General features: G+C 40.9%; 1 pseudogene across 1 annotated transcript in view; it reads right to left on the bottom strand.

Moving 5' to 3' along the window:
* The window catches only part of LOC148535328 (uncharacterized), a 29,966-nt pseudogene extending 14,242 nt beyond the window's left edge, over positions 1-15,724 (bottom strand). The window contains exon 1 of the transcript XR_015875774.1: positions 15,684-15,724. The product of XR_015875774.1 is annotated as an uncharacterized LOC148535328 (transcript). The remainder of the gene's footprint in view (positions 1-15,683) is intronic.
* Positions 15,725-19,914: the final 4,190 nt, after the last annotated feature.

The following is a 19,914-nucleotide window of genomic DNA, read 5'->3' as shown; positions in this document are numbered from 1 at the left end:
TAGCAGCACCTGCATCCTTAAAGCAGCAGCGACAAGCGTGCGTCTGTCTGTTAAAGGATTACATCGGTGACAGCATCCAAGTAGGCATGTCAGACAGTCCGTACCTGTACTGACAGGAAAAATAAGCAATTTGGAGGTCCCTGTACAAACTGGCTCTATTTTACCTGAGTTGCTCCCCCTCCAGTGTGTACTCCGAAAGAGTGTTTAGTGCAGCCGGGAACCTTGTCAGCGAAAGGCGTAGGAGGTTGCTTCCACAAAATGTGGAGAAGATGATGTTCATAAAATGAATTATCAACTCTTCCAGGGAGACCAGCCTCCAGAACGTACAGAGGGACCTGTGGTTGTGGATTCCAGCCGGGATGAATTAATACTCTGTGAGGATGAGGATGTACACAACACTGAAGAGGGTGAGGAATCGGTGGATGAGGAGGATGAGGACGACATCTTGCCTCCGTAGAGCCAGGTTGTGCAGGGACAGATTACTTGCCAGCTTGTTTTGTGGGGGCCCAAACGAACCAATCTTTTCAGCCACAGTCGTGTGGCAGACCCTGGCGCTGAAATGTTTGGTTTGTTAAAGTGTGCATGTCCTGTTTATACAACATAACCTCTTTTTTTTCTTTGAATTATGTACTGTTTGGGGCCTAGTTTTTCAAACTGCCATCCTGTCTGCCACTGCAGTGTCACTCCTAGATGGACCACGTGTTTGTGCCGCCCACTCGTATCTCTTAGCATAGTCATCCAGCTACCTCGGTGCAACCTTTTGGATATAAAAATACTATTGTGAGGTGTGAGGTGTTCAGAATAGACTGGAAATGAGTGGAAATTAAGGTTATTGAGGTTAATAATAGCATAGGAGCAGAAAAACACACAAATTCTGTGATTTTAGCTGTTTTTATGCTTTTTAAAAAAAAAATACAGATCCAAAACACAAAACCCAGAACCCAAAACACGGAAGGGTGGTTTTGGCAAAACCAATCCAGATCCAAAACACGAAGAAAGATCCAGATCCAAACCCAAAACACGAAAAGTGGCCGGTGCACACCCCTACTTGTAAACTATGCTAACATAAAGTGGTGCAAAAAACCCGGGCCTTGCTGTGGGGGAGTCGGTCAGTCAATCAATGCATTAGCTGGAAGCATATTGGAGAGAGAGGCAGCAAGCAAGAGGAGGCTCTTTTTTGTAGGCTGGCCGCTCAATGAGAGTTAATTGTGGGGTGGGTGCTGTAGCATCTCTTTTTCACTTTTTGCACCATTGCAATGTCAACCACATGGATAGATTGAACGTTTGCACTCCTGAATTGCCCTTTTTTTCATTCGGACAACTTGGATATTTGACAAACTTTGTCCAACATATAGGAACATTGTCAGAGTATGTTCAAGTTGAATCATTTGAAAGTTGAAGTCATTTTGTCAAGCAATTTTTTTTCAATGATTTGTATGGTTAGGGGCTTGAATATGCCTCTTTCAGCGTCATATGACCATCAGAAAGCATTCTTTTTCCCCATTTACAAGGACAATCAATGGTAGAAAGCATCTTGTGGTCTGGGTCTCCCTGCAATGGACCTCAGCAAGCATGTGCAATACTTGTAAACAACAGAACAAAATGACATCAGAGTAGAATGTTGGTTGTTTGAAAATTAGAATGTGAATGTATCAACATTCAGTGTTCTGACTGTCAACATTCTGTTGCCCTTGAAGATCCATCGCAGTTCTTCCTGGACATTTCGTAAACACTGTGATCATTCTAAGAAAGATTTCTTAGCATTTCAATGAAGGTTTCACACTGTCTAATTACCTGCAGGGACACGGCATGAAGAAAAGAAGGCCGCAAGCCATCTTGTGGGTATGGCAGAGGAGGTGCCAATTCAAATCAAGCAGCAAGCAAGAGAGTATGGGAAAGAAATCCAGAGTGAGTGCATCTGCTTGTAACCTATGCTAAAATAAAGTGGTGCAAAAAACCCGGGCCTTGCTGTGGGAGGGTCGGTCAGTCAATCAATGCAGTAGCTGGAAGCATATTGGAGAAAGAGGCAGCAAGCAACAGGAGGCTCTTTTTTGTAGGCTGGCCGCTCAATGAGAGTTAATTGTGGGGTGGGTGCTGTAGCATCTCTTTTTCACTTTTTGCACCATTGCAATGTCAACCACATGGATAGATTGAACGTTTGCACACCTGAATTGCCCTTTTTTTCATTCGGACATTTTGGATATTTTACAAACTTTGTCCTCCATATAGGAATATTGTCAGAGTATGTTCAAGTTGAATCATTTGAAAGTTGCAGTCATTTTGTCAAGCAATTTTTTTTCAATGATTTGTTTTGTTAGGGGCTTGTATATGCCTCTTTCAGCGTCATACGACCATCAGGAAGCATTCTTTCAAATTCTTTATTTTGGATGGTCAATCATAACAAGAAAAACAGAAAAATAAACATCAAAACCGTGTCACCGGCCGCAAAACGATAAACAATGCCAATATCAAACAGCTTTACACAATCAACAATAAAATTATATCGGTTAAAGCAAAAAAAGAACAAAATAGATATCAGTCTATTAATGGTGACAACAGAAATAAATTGATAACCAAATTATCAATACAAATAAGTACTTATATATGAGACAACAGTCATAGGTCAGAAACCATTGTGGGGGAGGAAAGGGTTGGGGAAGGAAAGGGAAGGGAAAAATGACCACAAAAATAAATGGAATTAAAAAATTTCAGCTTAAACTAAAGAAGAAAATGTGCCTACCCTCCATGGGTCTCCATACACGTCACCTCCCAGAGAAAGACGGGGGTAGATGTCTATGCTTAACAGAAAGCCAGGGAGCCCATACTTGAGCAAACATATGTCCTCTATCATGGAGGTAATAAGTTATCTCTTCCATAGTAGCTATATGTCAAATCTGGTTTTTTAAGCGCAGAAAGAGACGGTGGGGACATATTTTTCCAATTAAGAGCTATCAGAGATTTGGCCGCCGAAAGAACATGCATAAGTAATTTCTTTGAGAAACTATGCAGATTTGGTGGTGAGCAGCATAACAAAAATATCCAGGGATCTTTTGTGACTGGGGATTCCAACAAAGAGTTTAAAAGGTCAGTAACCAAATCCCAGAAGGGGATAATATTTGGGCATGTCCACCAAATATGTAACATAGTGCCTCTATGGCCGCAACCTCGCCAACAGTCAGGTGATGAGGAGGGAAACATCTGATGGAGTCGTACAGGGGTATAATACCAACGGTAGTATATTTTGTATGAGGTTTCCTTAATTTTAGTGGAGATGGAGCATTTAGCAATATTAAGTCGGATTTCCTCCCAGGTTTCCTCCTCTGGAGGAGGGCCTAAATCTGTCTCCCATGCAACCTCATGAGATCTTGGGGAAGGAAAAGTTATGTCAAGAAAAATAGAGTAAAGTTGTGAAATCAGGCCTTTGGTAAGGGGACAATATTTACAAAGGCGTTCAAAGGGCGTAAGTTCTCTGAGTATCGATGCAGAAGGTAGAGAACGCAGAAAATGACTAATTTGAAAAAATTCAAAGGGGCTTAATGTTTGGGCTGGACATTGTGTTTGGAGTTCTGGTAGGGACAACCATTGGTCCTGTGTGGAGAAATCTATAGGAAACTTAAAGCCCGCTTTGGACCATAAGTATGCTTTTTTAACAGAAGACCCAGGGGGAAACAAGGGATTGAACCAAATAGGAGTTAGGGGAGAAATGGAGGAGGTAAGATTCAATTTGAGTTAATGTCGGTCCCAGAGGGAGATATTAAATTTAAGGGCAGGAAGTTGTTTAATAGTGACAGGGCGCTGCAAGGGAGAAAGGCCCCAAATGGAGGTAAGGTCAGGAAGGGTAATATAGGCAGCTTCTAGGTCTAACCAGGAAGTGGATCCTGAGGGCGAAAAAGAGGTAACAATTTGTGAGAAATGGGAGGCTAGGTAATAGAATTTAATATCTGGAAGGCCTCTGCCACCAGCATCTACCGGTCTCTTCAAAACGTTGGCCGATATTCAGGGGGGTCTGTGGTTCCAGATAAAATGAGGAAGCATTCTTTTTCCCCATTTGCAAGGACAATCAATGGTAGAAAGCATCTTGTGGTCTGAGGTCCTGATTCAGACCCGGACGCAAGTGGCCATTCGCTCGTCCGCCGTACGAACGAAAAAATGTAAATTCAAGCGCTCGCTCGTATGTTTGCTTGCAGCTAATCTTCCACCCCATATTCTCCCAACCCCTCCTCTAGCTAGCGAACATTCGAAATAGCGACCGTCCGTCTCCTCTTTGGTTGCAGGGAACGCTCGCACAAGTCAAATCCGGAAGTGGCCCTGTCAGTTTTCGATTGCCTGCTATTTCCTTCAGCAAACATACTTGAATCGATTAATAGCAATCACTATATTAATTAGCTTAATTGTTATTCACATGTTTGCAATCCTTTTTTTTTTTCAATGTCAATAAACTTTATTATTGTTAGTGTGTGTCATTGCTTCCGCAGAATTCGTACGGTTGGACCAAGGGGATGGTTGTTCAAAATTAAAAGTTTCTTTGAATGCTACTCTTGTTTTACGTTTTTTTTCAAGCCCGATTTTTCATCTTTTTTAATAATATTTAAATTAGCTTACGCATGTCACTGCATCAAGCCTATCATAACTCACATTATATTTGTGAGGGTGTAGGTCACATGACTCATACAATAACCAATAGAATGCTTTCTGTTAATTTACAAAGTACATTAGCCAATCAAAATATTTCTAGGACCTTTATTGAAACTGTTTTGTGTAAAAAAAATCATTGCCATCATGAGAGCCGCAGCTTTTTGTAGACGTGAGCTCCTGGTCCTCACTGATGTGATGGACCGGAGAATCACAGACCAGCCGCACCCCATCACTAACCTCCGCAAGCGGCTGGCCTACGCGGAGGTGTGGCGCCGCCTGCGTACGATCGGCTACCACAGGAATATCGGCCAACTGGAAAGAAGGTAGTCCGATCTTGGGCGCAGATCCCCACGCCTGTTGGCCAATTTGCGTCAGCAAATACAGGAAAGTAAGTGTTTTTTTTAATTATATTTAAAATGTAAGCATACCTGCATATGCATGTTTACTGTATAGCCCTGTTTCTTTATTTTGGACATACCTGCGTGTGCATGTTTACTATATAGCCCTGTTTCTTTATTTTGGACATACCTGCGTGTGCATGTTTACTGTATAGCCCTGTTTCTTTATTTTGGACATACCTGCGTGTGCATGTTTACCGTATAGCCCTGTTTTTTTTGTTACATTTTTTTGGTGTGTAAATTGTTGAAACAAAAAATTAAATATGTAATAATATAAATTTTTCAACATTATTTAGGGGCTGAGCGCAGACTACAACGTCGCCAACGTCATCGACGTCGGGCTCGTCCCCTATCCCCACTCCCACCCAAACCTCCTCCGCCCACTCTTCCCCAAATTCCCCCTCCAACCCAGACCTGGCCGACCGTGAGGCCCCTCCCTCTCCTCACATTCCCATCCCTCCAAATTCACAGTCCCCTCAACCCCCCTTCTCTTTTCCTCACCCTCAACTTCCTCCCAAATCACCCCTCCTCCATCCCTGCTGCACTGGCCAACCTCTGATGAGGACAATTTTGGGGCTCTAGGACTAGGCACCATTATGACCGGTATGTTTCCCTTTAAAACTATGGCTGTTTTTACATTATTTTGATTTTGGTTGATGTTGTCCTTTTGACTGTGCAGTTCAAAATTGTAAAGTATTTCTAATGTTTTTGATATATATCTTTGTGAAACAATGTCTAGGATGTTTTCCCCTTACACATATGACACATGTCCAAACACTCATACTTGTGTCTTTCTTGTTTACGGTACCAACAAATGTTGTATTTTTGCGTAGTTGTAACTCTCTTTTATGTTAATTTTGCCAAATATTTTTTGTCTTTGTTTTTCGGCAATCTTTTCGTTTGGCATTCCTTTTGTTTTGTATTTTTTTTTGGTCACCTTTTTTTGTATAGTATGATTTTTTAGTTGTTTTTTCACATATAAATTAAGGTGTCATTTTAGTAATCCGCCCATTTTTTTTACCCAGAGAGGACCAGAGGCGTAACGAAGAAATTTATGCAGGCTTGCAGAATTTGAGGGGCCATGTAGTTGCTATGCTTGTGGCCTTGGATCACATTTTGGCGCGCCTGCGCCACTAATTATTTTTTTTCCCTCCAAAAATGTTTTAAAAAATAAAATTTATTTTGATTTATTTAAGTCTCATTCCTTGTGTGTAAATCTTAGATTTGTCCCTGATTTTTAAAGAAATGTAAATGTGTTTGTCGAAAGCTCAAGTAAGTATGTAAGCTTGCACATTAAACACATAACAATACCAATAGGTTTGGAGAAGTAACCTCAAAATGTGATTATTTTTTGGTGTGGGTAATGTTAAATTTAAAGCTACCTGCTTAGGCCTACAATTGCAAACATACTGATTCACCATAATACCTTTGGTGTTTGTTTTTAGCAACAAAGCAGGGTACTAAACTTTTCCAAATAAGAACTTATAGTATTAGGCATTAAGCAACTTTGCATTTTTAGAAACAGGTTACACTTGGTTGTAATTTACGATGGAAATCGTTGGTGAACGTAAAATAAAATTTCAATACACACAAATAATAAACACCAAGTGAATACACACAATAAATACAAAAATTCAAAACACACACACACACACGTCAAAAACACACCAAACCCCCCCCCAAAAAAAATCAAGAACTGTTTGAAGAAGGAGCATGCCAACATGAATCCACAAATGAGGAGAAGAAATCATTGTTCCCGAAGTTATATCCAATGTGTCCACATAAAGTCATTTGTGTTGATCAGGTAGTAGGCATGGTTTTTGATGGTCATTTTAGGGAATAAAAAAACACAAAAAATCAGTTAAAAGTGTACTTTAAAATATTACATGTTTACATTGTGGCATTTTTAAACATTATGAGGAAATAATTACCTAAAACATCTGGCCACAACTTCATCGCATATGGCCCCCCCACATACTGACCTCCGACCAACCTCGGGGGGGCCGTCTTCAGGCAAGGCATCCTCTGGCTGCATTGGGACACCACTCCTTATGGCAATGTTGTGAAATATCCCACACAGGACCACAATTTTTGAAACCATAGCCGGCAAATACATGAGGTCGCCACCAGAGCGGTGGAGGCATCTGAATCGGCCTTTTAAAAGGCCGATACAGCACTCCACCACCTGCCTGGTGGCTGTAAGTGCGGAATTATACTGACTTTGTGGCCCTGGTGTGGGAGCCAAATAAGGAGTGAGCAGCCAGGGCGTGCAAGTGTAACCACTGTCTCCTGTGAAAACAGATAAAAAAACATCAGGACCATTGTGTACCAAGCTTTGCATTGGTTTCAACAGAAGGTGTCAACTTACCCAGAAGCCACGCATCACCAGATTGTAGGTTGTTTAATTTGTGCCAAATCCCTGATTGCCAGATGACGAAGGAATCATGTGCACTGCCGGGGAATTTGGCATTCAGGGACAGGATCTGGAGGGAGGCATCACATACCACCATAACATTCATCGAGTGAAAGTGTTTGCGGTTCCTAAATATAGCCTCCAGCCTTGCTGGAGGCTGAAGTGGTATGTGAGTGCCATCCACAACCCCTATGATGTGTGGGAAGCCAGCTATTTGATAAAAATTAGCCTTCGCCACATTAAGGGAACCCATATCCAATGGCATTTTAATAAAATAATGGAGGTGTTTGAAAAGGGCCTCCATCACTGCCCTCAGGATCCTTGAAAAGGAGGATTGGGAAATTCCAGCGACTATTCCCACAGTGGTTTGAAAGGATCCTGAAGCACAAAAATGTAACACCGACATTAATTGCGTAAGTGGTGGTATTGCTGTAGGACTGTCAATTTGCTGTTCAAGATCACTCTCTATTAATGAGAGAGTGTCTATGATGATTTGTGGCAGAAGACGGTAGCGCCTTAACACCTCATCATCTGGCATTCCAAAAAGGGTGACACGTGTTCTATATATCTGGGGTCCTGCACGCCTACAAGGCCTACGCCTGGGACGAAGTTGAGGTTGGTCGGGTTCTGGAACCATGGCCAATATAATACGACCAACATCAACCTGAAATGTTAAGCAAGGTAGTTATAGGTTTAGACAAATGTGTTAAGAAAAATATACTTATCTTTTCCAAGAAAACCAAAGATGCTTACAGGCCTGGGACGTGTCATGGGCAAATCAACCTACATTTCAAAATTTTAACATTTTTAAGATATTAATTTAAAAAACTATGATTTTAAAAAAAGTTCGTATTCTAAAAAATAGAGAAGGGATAGTACGCTACATTTAGTGGTAAGACATGATTTTACACAGAAAAGTTGAAAACACATTAGTTCGCTAAATAGTACGCTACTTTTACAGTTGAATAAGGATACATTAGTTCGCTAAATAGTATGCTACTTTTACAGTTAAATAAGGATACATTAGTTCGCTAAATAGTATGCTACTTTTACAGTTCAATAAGGATACATTAGTTTGCTAAATAGTACGCTACATTTAGTGGTAAGACATGATTGTTCACAGAAAAAAAAAACATTACTTAGCGAAACATATGCTAAGACCAACACATCGAATTTGTAAAAACATGAAACCAAAAACACTTACCAAAAACAGACAAATATCCCAAAGTTCAAAAACTTCACTCGGTCACGGCCAAAATAACTGTAAAACAAAAAAAAAATTAGAAACAAATGTAAACTATTTACTATTATTTTTTACGTTGTTTTTTTTAAATACTTACTCAAAAATGCAAATCCAAAAAGCCGAAAAATATTAAAAAATGCTAACGGAAAATAACGAAGAAAAAAAGCCAAAAGATCAAAATAAACCAGTCCCCCTTCTACAAACCAATCGCCAACAATCAACTCCAACGCTAAACCTCCAACAATCAAAACATGCCACCTCGACTCGAGTCACACCAAGCCATAAATAGGCTTTATTTTCCCGCTCAAATTAAGGACGGACAATAGGAGCGCACAAGGAATGATGCGGCCGAATAATGCTGACGCATGTATAAAAACATCACTGAAGGCCAAAATCGGTCTGCTACATTGACCAAAAAAAATGAGTACAGAGCAGCAAAGTACTAGCCAACAGGCACCATGTAAGTGTTGTTTTTTTTATGGGAAAATGCGTATGTTTAACATTACATTTTAAAACATTTTACTAAAAATCTTTTTTAACATTTAAAAAAAAAGGTGTGGAGGATGCCATGGAAGAGGCTGCTGGCCCTAGTAGGCAAACTAGGGCCCAAAAAAAAAGGCAGCCACAATTCACAAGGAAGGAGATGGAAGTTTTGGTGCAAATGTGCAATGACAACCTGGCACAGGCACCAAGGAATATGGGTGCAACCCAGAGATGGAAACTGTGGGATGACATAGCCAGTGGTGTCAATGGTGTGGGTGAGTTTGAACGTTCAACCCGGGAGGTCAAACGCCGGTATGTAAAAACTACATTTTAGTAAAAAGTGTTTACAGGTCAAAATACTGCAGGAATAATTACAAATTTTAAACCAACAGATGGAGTGACTTCAAATATCGGCTTAAACAAAAACTGGCTAGGCATGCAGGGGGGACAGGTGGGGGTCCCACCCCTGTGTCACTTGAGCTCACAGATTTGGAGGAGCTGGCCCAGGGGTGTGTGCAGGATGAGGAGGTGTTTGGCATGTCAAACATGGATACCGACATGCCAGACTTTGCGGCTCCTCATGTTGCCCCAGGTAAATGTTGTAAGGTTACCAACTCAGAAATGTGTTTTTGACAATATCTAGATTATAATTTTACTCTTTTCTCTTTTTTCTCACAGAGACACAGGCGGATGAGTCTGCTCCAGAGGTGAGCTTTGGCCGCAGAATTTCTTCTGGCTTTGCAGGGGAGGAAGCAGTAGATCCGGCTGGGGACCCTGTGGCAGACAGTCCAGGGCATTCCCCCTCGCAGGCAGTGGCCCTCCTCACTGATCTCAATGGTAAAACGGATCAGCAGACCGAGATTCTGCTGAGGATGGATGCCAATCTGCTACGGGTGGCGGACGCCCTGGAGCAAAGTGCTGCGGCCAACGTGACCATTGCTAAGGCCCTTGCGGAAAATACTGGGGCCAACGTGCGAATAGCAAATGCCCTGGAGCAGCTCGTTCGCCAGCACATGCTGGAGCCGGCCTCCCTTCCTGCCGGAACATCAGGACCCTCCACCTCTGGCACAACAACAGCCATCCCTCCAAATGTGCCTAGCCCTATGCCTAGTCCAGAGGCCACAACATCTGCCTCTGGCCAGGCCAGCTGAAGGACTTCCCGGACCCGTTCAGGCTCCCTCCAACCCCCGGCCAAATGGCCTAAAAGGCGATGACAGCACTGGCTAATTTCCCCACAATCCATGTCTGTGTTTGCCCCATATTCCTGCATGGCAAAAACCTCCATCTCCTTTCTTGTGAATTGTTTTTATTTGTTTTAATTCTGTTCAAATGCCACTTATTTTGTGGGTGTGTGTGCAAAATGATTTGTAGATTTTGTCCCATGAAAAAAAATATGTTTACTTTAAAAAAAACTTGAAACAAAAATAAACAAAAAATGATTACACTTTGGGAACAAAATTGCAAAAATCTATTGTTGATTTATTCACAAACTGGTTAAAAGGTAATCCCTCTAACAAACTTACAAACAGTACAACGGAAATATAAACATTTCATATTTTGCCTGAAAAATAAGGGTTAAAATCAATTTATTAGTTTTAATTAACAATTATCAAAAAAAAAAGGACGATTGGATTCTTGGTCCAAAAAAAAACAAAAAAAAAAAACATGCGTACAATATTGTTTGTCTACAAAATAAACACTTACAAATATGTAAAAAGCACTAAAAAAAACCCAAACATTTGTTAACTAAATGATTGTATGCCCCAGAAATTAGCAGCTGAGTAGTTCACCTGCGTTCGGTTTTTAACTACTAAAAAAGGTCTATTTGCGAAAAACCTTAGAAGCTGTTTAGCAATTAAAAGTTAATTGTTTTTGTTGCCTCACTTCATTACTCGCAACACCATCGATGAGTCCGGGGAAGTACGAGGAGACCATCGTCATTGCGGTAGACTATACCAGACCCAAAGCTGAGCGAGCAGTCTTAATGGAAATTGGATCACACAGTGACATGTACAAAATAGCATCCACATTAGATGTTCGCACAAGATAATACATGTACGCCCAAAAAACGCCTTACCACGCCTGCATTTTCTCATCTCCACCCCAGTTACCATTCATAAACGGAACATTCTGTCAATCAAATGACATAGGTCACTTCCTGTTTGCAGTGTATACGAGCGATCGAAAAATTACCGCAATAATCCGGCCGCACATGCGCAATGAGAAGCGGACGCATGCGTGGTTTAAAACAATCGAATACGTACGAGCGAACGGCTGATAGCGTCCGGCTCTGAATGAGGTCCTGAGTCTCCCTCCAATGGATCTCAACAAGCAAGTGCAATACTTGTAAACAACAGAATACAATGACATCAGAGTAGAATGTTGGTTGTTTGAAAATTACAATGTGAATGTATCAACATTCTGTGTTCTGACTATCAACATTCTGTTGCCCTTGTCGATCCATCTTAGCTCTTCCTGGACATTCCGTAGACACTGTGATCATTCCGAGAAAGGTTTCTTAGCATTTCAATGAAGGTTTCACTCTGTCTAATTACCTGCAGGGACACGGCATGAAGAAAGGAAGGACGCAAGCCATCTTGTGGGTGTGGCAGAGGCGGTGCCAATTCAAATCAAGCAGCTATCAAGAGAGTATGGGAGAGAAATCCAGAGTGAGTACGTCTACTTGTAACCTATGCTAACATAAAGTGGTGCAAAAAATCCGGGCCTTGCTGTGGGGGGTCGGTCAGTCAATCAATGCAGTAGCTGGAAGCATATTGGAGAGAGAGGCAGCAAGCAACAGGAGGCTCTTTTTTGTAGGCTGGCCGCTCATTGAGAGTTAATTGTGGGGAGGGTGCTGTAGCATCTCTTTTTCACTTTTTGCACCATTGCAATTTCAACCACATGGATAAATTGAACGTTTGCATTACTGAATTGACCTTCGTTTCATTCGGACTACTTGGATATTTTACAAACTTTGTCCCCCATATAGAAATTTGGAAGAGTATGTTCAGGTTGAATCATTTGAAAGTTGCAGTCATTTTGTCAAGCAATTTTTTTTCAATGATTTGTTTTCTTAGGGGCTTGAATATGCCTCTTTCAGCGTCATACGACATCAGGATGCATTCTTTTACCAGATTTGCAAGGACAATCAATGGTAGAAAGTATCGCATGCTCTATGTCTCCCTCCAATGGACCTAAGCAAGCAAGTTCAATACTTGTAAGCATTAAAACACAATTACATCAAAGTAGAATAATGGTTGTTTGAAAATTAGAATGTGAATGTATCAACATTCTGTGTTCTGACTATCAACATTCTGTTGCCCTTGATGATCGATGGCAGCTCTTCCTGAACTTTCCATTCACACTGTGCACATTCCGAGAAAGGTTTCCTAGCATTTCAATGAAGGTTGCACACTGTCTAATTACCTGCAGGGACACGGCATGAAGAAAAGAAGGCCGCAAGCCATCTTGTGGGTGTGGCAGAGGCAGTGCCAATTCAAATCATGCAGCTGGCAAGAGAGTATGGGAAAGATATCCAGAGTGAGTGCATCTGCTTCTAACCTATGCTAACATAAAGTGGTGCAAAAAATCTAGGCCTTGCTGTGGGGGGGGTCGGTCAGTCAATCAGTGCAGTAGCTGGAAGCATATTGGATAGACAGGCAGCAAGCAACAGGAGGCTCTTAATTGTAGGCTGGCCGCTCATTGAGAGTTAATTGTGTGGTGGGTGCTGTAGCATCTCTTTTTCACTTTTTGCGCCATTGCAATGTCAACCATGTTAGCGTGGAATGCTTAATTACATTATTAAATGCTCTACCTATGTGTATGTCGCTTTAAGGGTGATTTTAAAAGTTACATAAGTTTGAAGTTTCAGAAACACATGTTATTCACCAGCCAGCCTGGAGTGGAGAAGATAAGCATTATCTAAGAGATAGTCTAGGATGACCAACAAGATAGAAGATGTTGACAAGGATGGCAGGTGAGGATCACAACAAGAATATGCATCATAATGTCGTATGTTTATCTTATCTATATGTCCAGCCAGTATTGGGGGGCACAAACAAGTTGTTTGTGCCCATGCATAAAGCTGACTCATGGTGACTGACCTTTTCAAGACCCCTATAAATAAAGCCAGCACTCGTACTGTTCCCCAGAATGGTCTACGCAGTGCTGTGATATGTAACTACATCATTGTCTGTGTCTGATTTGTTCTCCAATCATGGTTGTCTGTTTGTCTGCTTGCTTTATCTTGTAACGTAATCTACAACTGATTCCAGATACATTGAAGGAAGTAGTACAGCTCTCAAAACTACGCTCACAACTGGCGCGTTGGCCGGGAAACCTCAACATCTGGAAACCACTGACAGATCATCTCGTGGGATGTCGAGGATGAACTGAAATCCAAATCCACAGTGAGTAAGTGAAAGCTATGTATTTGCATCTTCTTACTCTATTAGGTTCTTCCTTGGGATCTCTGGGAGCGTTCAGTGGGTCCGGATAAGCAGGTATTCCAAAAAGAACCCGATGTGTTTGGAATCTACTGTTTTATGTGTGTGTGTACGCTTAAACTGTCTTTTTTCCTGCTCACTCTCACATTTCCTCATCCAGTATCCTCATCTGTGCTTTGTAGATGGGGTTTTTGTAAGTAACTAAAGATTAAAAGTGCCAATTTGTGGCATTTATCCAGTATAACCTCTCATATTGCACATATTGCAATTTGAAATCTTTAATTAGACATATTTTTAAGCATTATAAATAATAGCACCGTCTTGCGGTATTTACAGAAGTAAATTAAAATGTAATGCATTAGAGATCTTTACAAGTCTAATTAAATGGCATAACAGAAATACAGTAAAATAACTAGGATTGTTACAAGGGACATAAAGAAATGTGTGCATGTTGAAGTGGACATTTTAAGGTTATGATTGGGAATATTTTCATGGGGAAATGGCTAGCGGGATGGTTAGAGATAACTTGTAGAAAGTGTACATGAAATGTTTTGATGTTTATGTTTTTAAATGAGAACTGCTAGAGAATATAGTTTAAGTATTAATAGATCAAAAGAAACAATTTACATTAATGCTTGTTAGAAGTTATGTAGGAATTGAAATATTGATGAAATGTTTTGTGTAGATTTCATTGCACTAACTGTACATATTGCTGGGTAAAGTTAGCCAGAATAGACGCACTAGGAAAACCCACAATGCGTATTGTAAAGATAACACAGTACCACCACCAAAGCAAGGGGAAAAGGAGCTTTCAGTGGTCATATAGTGTATTCATACACTGACCTCAGAAGCAGGATAGCTGCTCACATATAAGCTAGTCTTTTGTCATAATAGTAGCACCAACTAAAGTTAACCAAAGTACACTACATTAGAAGTGGGGTGTGGCATACCCCTAGATAGGTGCCTTGAATTGTGCACAAGTAAAGAATATAGATATATATATCATAACAACACTGCGACTACCCAGACGTGGGAGCACAGACATGAAGGATGATCACTGGCCCAGTGGCGACTGTTAGAGTATATTGTAGCTGTTGATTTGTTCTGGAACAGTATACGCTAGCAAAGGCGGCCAGTGTATTGCTGTCTAAAAATAATTAGCAGCATCCAGTGGGTTGCTTAGATAAATGCAAGTGGGGAGTGGTCGCACTGGGTGGGCTGCCTTGGTTCCGGGCTAAGTATCCGGACGAAGGGCACCTCATGCGTTGCTGATCAATATCCCACACCTGCAACCACAAGGGTGGCGGCGCCTGATGGGTTGCCTCTGTTGATTTGTCCAGGATCGGTGGTTGGGACGAGAGGCGCCTCAAGTGTTGCTGACCTGATTCGATCCCTACTCCGGTGGTATCCGGACCAGAGGCACCTCATGGGTTGCTGATTACATACACCTCCTACCAAGACCTCCAACAAATAGGGAGCTTTCACACAAAGTCCCTGCATACATTCACATACAATACACGTACACTTATGAATTAGCAAGGAACCAGATGGTTTGGATGAACCCCTACAGATCATGACAGATAAGGAAGGCACCAGACGCCTATAGGAGGAATACTGGCCATTATTCCTGCAGGCAGGCTTCACAGATGCTAGAATGTGGCAGGTTTTAGCAGGTTAGATCAGGTAGAGAGGCATGAATATCACAGTGTGGCAGACTGTGAGGCAAATGCTCCATATACCGCATGGATATCACAGTGTGGCAGACTGTGAGGTAAATGCTCCATATACCCCTTCACCACAATGCATTCACACCACCAGCAAGACACCCAGATGTACAGCGATACATGCGTTACATAGAATTCCCCCCAACATGATTGTGCGCAAAGACAGTGAGGGGAGGTAACATACAGTTTATGCAATAGGAAATTGAGAACCACAAGAAAGGACACTTAGAACAGGCATTATACACAATTAAAAGTAATAGTTGCTTTAAATAATGTAAACAGTAATTAACAAAGGTTTAATGAATATTTATCTGGCAGTGCTCTATATGTATTAGAAGGTACCTTTTAGTTTAGATGCAATTGCATAATGTTGAATAATCCTGCGAGCAAGTGGTAGTCTGTCTCCTCAAAATGCTGCTAAAGAAATTGACTAGAAGAAGCGGCTAGCAGAATGAGAGGGGGGGGGGGTGACTACGTCACGTCAACTACCAAGCTGTTGATATAAGATAAGAAATTATTAAAAGTTTTTGTGGCTGTGCACATCATATTTAATACGTGAATGCACGACCACAAATAAGGAAGGTATGTCACTTTTTTCATTCTTTTATGGATAGCACAGATAATACAAATTTATGACAGGAATGCAGAATAAGGAAAAATGTTTTAAATTATAGAAAATGTAAAGTATGTACAGGATTAATGTTTTATTAAAGAATGGTCGACCAAAGAGAATGTAAACATTTATAAAGTTAATGGTCAAGGTTTAAAAATATTAGAAATTTATTTAGGATATATTGTACAGATGATAGCTATGGTTTGTTTAGCTGTGTGCTGCTAAAGAATGTTTCAGATGATTGCAAAGTCACGTTCTGAGTTATAGTTTAGAAGCTCATTGTATTTTTAGGACTTTTGAATTGATAATCTGAGATATAGAGATAACAGCTACATCTGACAATATCAGTAAGCAAGAGATTGCAACCAGAGCTAATATCAGGGTCAGAGGAAGCTCTAGCATGGGCACACCAGAACCACCATCAGATAAAGAGCCTTCAGTGTGTCCTACCCAGGACCAATGTGTTGTTGATGAAGCAGGACACATGGAAGGAACTCAAGAGCAATGCAGACCCTGGGCATTGTTCAGTATGCAAGATATAGTAGCTTCGTTCACGCCAGACCCCTGTAACAAGAATAACCAACTGATAGAGGCAACAAACAACATAGAAACCACAATTGATACAGAAGCTAGAACAGCAAAGCAAAAAAGGGAATCTCGCTCCAACAGCACCTAACATCGAGCAAAACTTAAAGCAATACCGTGACCAGTCTACACAAACACCAGAAGAAGATTTCTTCATGACAGATCCACAACGTGAAAAGAAGTGTAAGACTCAAGTATTGAAACTATATGGACAATCATATCCAACAGAACCACAAGCAGGAACAATGGAAGTTCCCTCTGTACTTCAAGTAGTGGAAAGTATAGAAGACAGAGAGCGAGAGAAAAATAACAGACAAAGAGGAAAGACCGCAGCACAGAAAATAATAGTGCATGTGGTATAAAACAAGACAAGATGCAAAGATCCTACTGAAAACACCAAGAGAAGGATTCCTTTAGATGCAAATAAAATGAAGGAATGGGGGCTATGATTTTTCTGCATGAAAAATGGTCACTTGAAAAGGGATTGACACGAATACAAGAAATGGCAGAAGAAACAAGATAAAACCCAAGAATAAGATGTAGGCGCTCCCTTGTACCTCCCACTTTACACTACTGACCAACCCCATCAAGACAAGACTAAAGGCAATGTAATTAATACTTTACCCACTGGTCAGCAGTGTGAATGTTTAATGAAGAGCGGAGCAAAATTAACTAGCCTATGATAAAGAGGAGGTAGCAAACAATCTATTATCTAATAAAGTTTAACAGTGACTGGACTTGAAGAAAGTGAAGCGAACTTACAAGAAAGTAAACCTGTATTGATGAAGATAGAATCTGAAGTAACCACAGGTACCCATTAAGTTCCTGAACTCAGTTAAATGTCCAAGTCAACCTACTGGGAGCAGAAGTAATATTCAAGTTAAGAAGTATGTATCAAGTACACTCCGGACGGAGTGGTATTAACTTCAGGCCTCACAAAAGAACAGAACGAACAGTTGACCGCAGCTATTTATTATTCTCAGCAGAGGACCCCACAAGCTACAGTATTACTGGAATGAAAGTCCAAAGTAAGATATGCTACAAAAGAAAAAGACAATGTGGGGCTTCTAGCAGTACTTCTAGCATACAGCTTGTCCAAACTTACCCTGAAGCCAAATACTCTCCCAGTATCAATAAGACAGTATTCACTGACTCAAGTACAGAATGAAGAAACTGAACTCAAGACCTTATACAGTAATTGGTCAAGAACGAACCAAGCACCTGTCCACTGCAAGATTAACCAGGTATGAAGTGGCTTTGTTAAGCACATCTCATGTAACCATCTTAAGGTACACAAGTTCTCAATCCAGTAACTCACCTTCCTATCAATGATTCATGAGAGGGGAAATGAGCCTGTGAAATAATCCTTCAAGTAGGAAAAAGTACAGATGAAGTTGAATCATGGGATAAGGAAGAAGGTACTGAGATTACAGATGAAGACAGATCATGTAATAAGGAGGAAGAAGTTGTCAGAAGTTCTTCGTAAAGGTAGTTAAAAAAATATACATAATTTTTTCCTCATCATGATTGTTTATCTCTTATGTAAGTTAAAGTCAGGGCTCTTCATCATGTAATGGACACTCCTTTACAGAATCCTGAATGTAGATGGCTCCAGATACTATGTTAATGGGAGCATACACACAGGATATACAGACACTTCAAATACAGACATCTTAATTTTCACAGCACTACCTCCATAGTGCTCAGCACAAGAAGAATTGTGTGCACTCAAGGAAGCTTGAATCTTGGCAGAAGGACAAACAGCCAAACCTCTACAGAAATCCCAGGTATGAGATCCACAAAGTTGTGTCTACCTGAAGAAACCAGAAATTATATCAAGCATGCAACTTTAATTAATCAGCTATTCATTGCCCTTGAACTAACATCAGAAAGAAGCAATTGTAAAGATACAGGCCCCTACCCAGAAACAGACACCAGAAGTAAAAGGTAACGCTATTGCAGATACAGCAGCAAAGAAAGCAGTATTGCAAGACCCAGTAACTGTGTACCAAGTTCAAGTACAAGAAGCTCCAGTCCATGAGGACACCATACAGCACTTCCAGGAACAGGTTTCCAAGGGAGAGAAGGAATCGTGGATAAAACATAGGAGCCGTAAAAGAATGAACAAGGTATATGGGCAAAAAGGACAACAAGGATGTCTACCAAGGGCTTGGTATCTAATCATGTTACAAATAATGATGAACTGTTCAAAGAAAGCCAAATTATGTTGCAGCAGTGGATGGCACCAGAATTCAATGCAGCAGCATGTGGGATGTATGAAATATGTAATCCAGGACAGAAAGTAAAGATTTTACAGAAACAGATTCCAAGGCCACTCTAAGCTGCAGAAAGATTACCTACAGCTATTTAAGAGAGGGCCTTGCACATCAGTATAAAAAGTAATAGGAACTGATTACAATGTCTACCAATAGTTTTGTTTACTATTAACCCCAATAAAGACACATAAGCTTTAATACAGTACCTAAGACAGGGTGTTACTTCCCTCAGCAGTTACAGCATAACTATGAAGATTTAACTGCCTATGTACAAGCAATGTGTAAAGCTTTAACTAACCTCAATTGTCAAGTATTCTCTTCCCTTCCAGATCCAGACTCTGATGACAGTACTAATTTATGGAGTCCAGGGGACTGGATCTATTTCAAGAGACATGTGAGAAGGGCACTTGAACCTCGATACGAAGGCCCATTTCAAGTGCTACTGACCACCGCTTCTGCAGTAAAGCTGGAAGGAAGAGACAGTTGGGTTCACAGTATCGCACCGTAAGAAGTGAACAATGGAGATAGAGTGATCAAGCAACTTACTACACAACTAAAGAAGATGAGCAGAAGCGCTCTTGCTTGAGTGAAAGAATTGAAGATCAAGAATTCTGAAGTACCAGTAACCAGTAAAAGGTATAGTCCTCCTCCAATATACTCAGTGTTTGCTCCAGGTACCAATCTTGGGGGCCACAACCTGTTCACTTGGTGCAGCAAAGCCCATATCCCGCTTGGAGGGGTCACTGGTGAATACCATCAAGTGGACTAGACTCCACACCCCAGGAGAGGTCTTGTTAACACCTGGGAGTTACATATGAGGGGGGCCTATACTCTAATCCCCGATGTCCAGATACCTGAATCTTCGATCTTTCCTCCTGGCATGATTGACCTTCAAGCAACAGTAAGAATAGTTCTTATGATAAACACCAATGATACGTGCTGAATATTTGCTCTATCTATATGTGGTCCTTAGGATAACATATGGATAACATAGGCACTATAAGGTCATATGCTGGTTATCGTAGGTAACTGATAGGCAGGTAACAAAAGTCATAAAGGCCAAAGAAAGGTGAGGAACAACAAGAACATCAAGAAGCTA

The sequence above is a fragment of the Taudactylus pleione genome, unplaced genomic scaffold, assembly GCF_031769625.1.
Source record: "Taudactylus pleione unplaced genomic scaffold, aTauple2 ptg000053l, whole genome shotgun sequence".
Classification (NCBI taxonomy): Eukaryota; Metazoa; Chordata; class Amphibia; order Anura; family Myobatrachidae; genus Taudactylus; species Taudactylus pleione.
The sequence above is the reverse complement of the archived record's forward strand: the minus strand, read 5'-3'. Positions and strand labels throughout refer to the sequence as shown.